The sequence below is a fragment of the Culex quinquefasciatus genome, chromosome 1 (genome assembly GCF_015732765.1).
Source record: "Culex quinquefasciatus strain JHB chromosome 1, VPISU_Cqui_1.0_pri_paternal, whole genome shotgun sequence".
Taxonomy (NCBI): domain Eukaryota; kingdom Metazoa; phylum Arthropoda; class Insecta; order Diptera; family Culicidae; genus Culex; species Culex quinquefasciatus.
The window spans coordinates 113,442,448-113,448,447 of NC_051861.1; positions in this window are offsets into that span (position 1 = coordinate 113,442,448).

The window sequence follows — 6,000 nt, forward strand, 5'->3', positions numbered from 1 at the left end:
GGTGGTAAATACACCGGTACAGACCCTTGTTGAACAGGTAGATTCAGTTCAGTTCATAACTTCCTGATGTTTTAGGATAACCCAGATTAGCTCAACCTGCTGCAGAGTATCCAGCGTAGGTCATTGAAGCTGATTTGAATACCCGATAACCTGTTATTACATTATTATTATGCACAGAAAAAAAAATCATTGAAATTTTACCCCTGAAAATGTGTAATAGGGTGGCTCGACATGATCGATTTTTCAGAACAGGCATTTTCCGGTCCCATTTAGGCCCCCAAACAACCCCCCAAAATTTGGGAGCGATTGGGTTTGACCCGGCTTTCCGCAAAGCGATTCAAATTTGTATGGAAATTTGTATGGGAAAACCCTCTTTTTTACATTTTATTTTTTATCATTTTCATTTTTCACTCAATTTAAAAACTAACACCGTAGAAGTATAGCCCTGAATGTCCTCTAAAACTTTCCCGAAGAAAGTATGGTCCTATCTTGCTTCTGGAAAAAGATACAGAGTTTTTAAAAGAGGCATTTCAAAATAAGTGCTGAAAATTATATTTCTTGCCAACACTGCCAGTACTTCGGTAGATATTTCGGAATCTTATTTTTTAACGTAATAAGGAAGCAACCTAGCAAAATGGTGTCTTAGGAAAAGTTGTTGTATATGAATGTGGCTTTTATTTAAAATTATTGACATGCAGGGTGACACACCTACAGGGTGTCAACCAAGCTCTAACTTCTACTGGTGACCTTTTAAAGCGTTGGTGTCTTAGGAAAAGTTGTTAAGCTAATTATTCCAAGAAATTTTGACATAGTTGGAAGACAGGGTGGCACATCTACAGGGTGGCACATCTACAGGGTAGCACATCTATAGGGTGTCAACCCATTTCTCGTTTCTATTTAAGACCTTTTTGATCACTGTAAATTGGGCGAAAAAGGGCACAAATTGCAAATTAGGCCTGCCACGCAAAAGGAGGCTGAACAAAAATTCCTCAAAAGTCATTATTTCACATAAAATTTTCTGGAGAATCGATTGCGCATGATTAAAAACAGTTTCCGATCTTGCAAATTTAATTTTACATAAAAAAATTAGGTCAACAAATTTTAAGTACTAGATTTTTTTTTACAAAAATCACTATGTTAACAAATTATAACTCGTCGGAAAAATTTTGGTTCAAACTTCTGAATGGCTTAAAATATGCGGGGGTTTGACACCTAAAACATATTTGAAAAAAATCAAAGATTAAAATATACGGATTTTGGAAAACAGATTTTTTTTGTGAAAAAAAACACCAATTTTTTTCCTTGTTTCTATTTATTTCTGAATAGTCTTCATCAATACCTACAACTTTTCCCAAGACAAAAAATCAATAAAAAAAATCATGAAAAGTTACAGATTTTTTTATATTTACGTACCATTTTTGTATGAACAGCTGCCAAAATTGTATGGATATTTGTATGGGTGAACCAATAACACAAAATGGTTTCTTTGATGATAGGGAAGTTTGAAAAGTTTGAACCAAATCGGCCGATATTGTAGAGATTGCTCCAATGTCCTGAACATTTTTACAGAAAAAAAATCCATCATTCAGCTTCCTTTTTTCATAGAGCAATTTACAGAAAAAATACAACTTATCAGAAAGTTACCAAACTAGCATCTTAACTTTTTACCGGGTTTTTAAACATGTGCAATCGATTCCCCAGAAAATTTAATGTGAAAAAATGACTTTTGACGAATTTTTGTTCAGCCTCCTTTTGCGTGGCAGGCCTAATTTGCGATTTGTGCCCTTTTTCGCCCACTTTACAGTGATCAAAAAGGTCTTAAATAGAAACGAGAAATGGGTTGACACCAGACATGCATCGGCACTAAGAGCTCTTCTTATCGGCACTCAGCTTGTTCTGGTTGGCATTTAAGTTTAACGTAATGTTGTGCTTGTTGTCAGTTAAAAACGTCATTTTTTTAGCATGAATAATGTTTAGAAAGCATTGGTTCATTGGAAAAACCGACTTTAGGTATATTTTCACGTGACTGTTCTCATAAGCGCTCAAGAAGAACATCTTAAAAGCTCTTTGAGTGCACTTAACGGTTCTTACCCTACATCTCACTTGGTTTATAATATAGCCTCTCAGGGTCTTCGGGAGCCTTAAAGATTAGCGTAATTCGTGTACTCTAAACACTGGCACAATATGCTGGGAATCATCTACGCCAAATGCCAAACAAGTTCTTCTAAAAGAGGAGTTAGAGCGGATGCACGTCTGGTTGACACCCTATAGATGTGCCACCCTGTGTTCCAACCATGTCAAAATTTCTTGGAATAATTAGCTTAACAACTTTTCCTAAGACACCAACGCTTTAACCAGTAGAAGTTAGAGCTTGGTTGACACCCTGTAGGTGTGTCACCCTGCATGTCAATAATTTTAAATAAAAGCCACATTCATATACAACAACTTTTCCTAAGACACCATTTTGCTAGGTTGCTTCCTTATTACGTTAAAAAATAAGATTCCGAAATATCTACCGAAGTACTGGCAGTGTTGGCAAGAAAAATAATTTTCAGCACTTATTTTGAAATGCCTCTTTTACAAACTCTGTATCTTTTTCCAGAAGCAAGATAGGACCATACTTTCTTCGGGAAAGTTTTAGAGGACATTCAGGGCTATACTTCTACGGTGTTAGTTTTTAAATTGAGTGAAAAATGAAAATGATAAAAAATAAAATGTAAAAAAGAGGGTTTTCCCATACAAATTTCCATACAAATTTGAATCGCTTTGCGGAAAGCCGGGTCAAACCCAATCGCTCCCAAATTTTGGGGGGTTGTTTGGGGGCCCAAATGGGACCAGAAAATGCCTGTTCTGATTGAATTAGTCCATTTTGAAATTTTCCCATACAACTTCAAGCCACCCTAATGTGTAATTTTACCTCTGAAAATGTGTAATTTTACCCCTATTCTGGTGTAATTTCACTTTTTTAGTCTTAATTGAGGTAAAATTACATCATAAAAGAGGTAATATTCAAACTTCTTAAACTACACCTTCCAAAATTACTCAATTTTTTGCTATGTATAAAAAATCATAACAATTCTTAATAAAACTCAAAAATATTGAAAACTCTTTTCACGCGATTTTGTTTAAGACAAAACCAAAATTCGCGTAAAAAGAGATTTTCCTGTAGAAGGCTCCATACAAGTTTGGCAGCAGCAATTTTGGTTTTGGTTTTGGTTTTGGTTTTGGTTTTGGTTTTGGTTTTGGTTTTGGTTTTGGTTTTGGTTTTGGTTTTGGTTTTGGTTTTGGTTTTGGTTTTGGTTTTGGTTTTGGTTTTGGTTTTGGTTTTGGTTTTGGTTTTGGTTTTGGTTTTGGTTTTGGTTTTGGTTTTGGTTTTGGTTTTTTGGTTTTGGTTTTGGTTTTGGTTTTGGTTTTGGTTTTGGTTTTGGTTTTGGTTTTGGTTTTGGTTTTGGTTTTGGTTTTGGTTTTGGTTTGGTTTTGGTTTTGGTTTTTTTGGTTTTGGTTTTGGTTTTGGTTTTGGTTTTGGTTTTGGTTTTGGTTTTGGTTTTGGTTTTGGTTTTGGTTTTGGTTTTGGTTTTGGTTTTGGTTTTGGTTTTGGTTTTGGTTTTGGTTTTGGTTTTGGTTTTGGTTTTGGTTTTGGTTTTGGTTTTGGTTTTGGTTTTGGTTTGTATAAGATTTTTTTCAAATTCTTAAAATATTGAAAAATGCCTAAAATAAAAAAATGATTGTCAAAAAAAGTGATAATTAATTGAAAATAATTATAGATAAATTTATAGTTAAAGTTGACTGTTATATTGATTGATTTTTACGATTAATGATCTTGACAATTGCTTGAAATTATTTATTTTCTTTGAATACAAATCGTGTTAAATCATCAGATTTTCAACAGCTCTTACCACTTAATATTTACAAGCAACAACAAGTCAATTTACCCCCTAAACGACAAGCTCAAGAGCAGCTCTAACAAAGTGCGCCACTTGAATGCGAACCACAACTTCAAAAAAAGAAAACCTTTACATCACACCTCTAAACAAAACACGGCCCTGACATAAAAGAAGCAACCAAAAATGTGAAAAATGCTCATCTTGATTCGTTCTGAAAAGATCAAAGCTAAACTCTGAGTCCTTCTGGTTGCCCCTGCCCAAGCCTACGAACCCATAAACAAATAAGAGATGGCCACAGACAAACAGATGCATTGAAAACGCTTCATCTCGTTGTGAACAGAACAACTGTCAACGGCATGTTAATGAGCTGTGGTGAATTCCAATTTGCCGTGGTGAGTTTCTGTTCAACCAAATAAACGGTTAAATTGTCGATTTATGGAATTTGAAAGAGATTTACGTCTGTTTGTCCGTGGTTCATCACTTAACCACCCCCTCCCTCCCTTCCCACACCCATTCTTCCGACAAAATCGTGTAACTCTTGTAAACTGCAACATTTCAAGCCCTTTGCAGAAAATAAAACAGGCTTGGTTCTCACCCCTCTGCCACGGCAGCAGCTCTCACCAACACTTACAAGCGATGTAACTCACCAAATTCACCCCCTTTTATCGGTGCAAGAAAGGGGAGGTCGATGACAGTCGGGCGGTTCCCGTTCCACCGCCGCTTTGTTGGCCTAGATCCGGAATCCGACGCAAACCGTCTCGCCACAGACTTTCTCACGAAACGTCACACGGTGAGTGGCGGCGGCGGCTTCCGGCATCAAACCAAACCCATCCCCCCTGGCTTCGGTAGACAGTCAGTAATAATGGTAAAGTTCAAGTGGACGAGGGGTTGAATTCAGGGAGTTTTGTGGTATTTGATTTCGGTTTCTAGTTTTTTGTTTGAAGTTTGAAGTTTGAAGATTTTAATTTTAAGTTTTAAGTTTTAAGTTTTAAGTTTTAAGTTTTAAGTTTGAAGTTTGAAGTTTGAAGTTTGAAGTTTGAAGTTTGAAGTTTGAAGTTTGAAGTTTGAAGTTTGAAGTTTGAAGTTTGAAGTTTGAAGTTTGAAGTTTGAAGTTTGAAGTTTGAAGTTTGAAGTTTGAAGTTTGAAGTTTGAAGTTTGAAGTTTGAAGTTTGAAGTTTGAAGTTTGAAGTTTGAAGTTTGAAGTTTGAAGTTTGAAGCCCAAGTTTGAAGTTTGAAGTTTGAAGTTTGAAGTTTGAAGCCCAGTTTGAAGTTTGAAGTTTGAGTTTGAAGCCCAGTTTGAAGTTTGAAGTTTGAAGTTTGAGTTTGAAGTTTGAAGTTTGAAGTTTGAAGTTTGAGTTTGAAGTTTGAAGTTTGAAGCCTGAAGTTTGAAGCCCAGTTTGAAGCCCAGTTTGAAGCCCGATCTGTTTGAAGTTTGAAGTTTGAAGTTTGAAGTTTGAAGTTTGAAGTTTGAAGTTTGAAGTTTGAAGTTTGAAGTTTGAAGTTTGAAGTTTGAAGTTTGAAGTTTGAAGTTTGAAGTTTGAAGTTTGAAGTTTGAAGTTTGAAGTTTGAAGTTTGAAGTTTGAAGTTTGAAGTTTGAAGTTTGAAGTTTGAAGTTTGAAGATTTTAATTTTAAGTTTTAAGTTTTAAGTTTTAAGTTTTAAGTTTGAAGTTTGAAGTTTGAAGTTTGAAGTTTGAAGTTTGAAGTTTGAAGTTTGAAGTTTGAAGTTTGAAGTTTGAAGTTTGAAGTTTGAAGTTTGAAGTTTGAGTTTGAAGTTTGAAGCCCAGTTTGAAGTTTGAAGCCCAAGTTTGAAGCCCAGTTTGAAGTTTGAAGTTTGAAGTTTGAAGTTTGAAGTTTGAAGTTTGAAGTTTGAAGTTTGAAGTTTGAAGTTTGAAGTTTGAAGTTTGAAGTTTGAAGTTTGAAGTTTGAAGTTTGAAGTTTGAAGTTTGAAGTTTGAAGTTTGAAGTTTGAAGTTTTAAGTTTTAAGTTTGAAGTTTGAAGTTTGAAGTTTGAAGTTTGAAGTTTGAAGTTTGAAGTTTGAAGTTTGAAGTTTGAAGTTTGAAGTTTGAAGTTTGAAGTTTGAAGTTTTAAGTTTTAAGTTTGAAGTTTGAAGTTTGA